This window comes from Aplysia californica, unplaced genomic scaffold (genome assembly GCF_000002075.1).
Source record: "Aplysia californica isolate F4 #8 unplaced genomic scaffold, AplCal3.0 scaffold00043, whole genome shotgun sequence".
Taxonomy (NCBI): domain Eukaryota; kingdom Metazoa; phylum Mollusca; class Gastropoda; order Aplysiida; family Aplysiidae; genus Aplysia; species Aplysia californica.
The window spans coordinates 2,116,187-2,117,250 of record NW_004797313.1 but is presented as its reverse complement, the minus strand read 5'-3'; positions in this window follow the sequence as shown (position 1 = coordinate 2,117,250).

Below are 1,064 nucleotides of genomic sequence, written 5' to 3'. Positions count from 1 at the left end.
TTGTACACCATGCAACCTCAATGCATTTTTTTTTCGGTAGACATTCACATTTAACTTCTGATTTTGATCTAACAAAACTCTATTGGTTACTTTTGATTGCAATGAGCTTAGCAACAATGTATTCCAATAGTTCCGTGGCACTGTTTTAGATATACACGTCTTGCAACTTTTCTCGCAACTTTTGCTAATTTTTCTTGCAACTTTTCGCAACTTTTGCTATTTTCCAACGCAACTTTCTCTGAGGACAGTGTAATAGTGTAATAGAAAATAAAAGTTGTGATAGCTATATATATGTACCCCCCTCGATACAATTTAGATCATCCAGGAATCGAGCTGCTTCGGCCCTGCCTGTCAGGGCCCACCCATGCTGAAGATACAACACAATGTCCGGGTAGATGGATTTGTTTGTTTGAGTAAATAGAAAATAAAAGCACATCGACACTATAATGGCCTTTTAGTGCTGGGATAAAGTAAGATAGACAGACAGAAACAACTGAGGGTGGGGAGGGGGAGTAAAGAAGTAGGGCCTACCTATGGCAACCCCAACCAACAGCTCATTTTCAGCATGAAATTAACTGAGAAAGCGTCTAATGTTACACAACGGATGCCTTTACACAAAAGACAGCTGAGTTTAATACATGTAGTACCTGTAACAGAGATATTATTTTTCAAACCAAATGCTATTAATCTACTGCTCAGTGTAAGTCTCCGTCATAGGCTCTTTTCAAAAGGGCAGTGTCTTACACTAAGCAGTTGGAACTGTTCATGTTGTATGTAGTTGCAGCTAGCATTCCACAGGAAGGCGATATACAGATGGATGCCCTAGTTTAGAGACATCTTCAAGCTCAACAAAATGTAAATACAAAGGAAGAAAGAAGGCCTCTAAAGAAGAAGGTGCGTCACTCTGAATCAAACAAACTCAAAATTTTAAGTCAAAGCAGGATCTAAAAAAAATGCTCGAAATCCTGCTTGAGAGCACTTTTTGTACACATTTTAGTATCATTAAAATTATGATACACGGTATTTATTATATGGGACACGGCGCACCGGCAGTGGAATTTTAG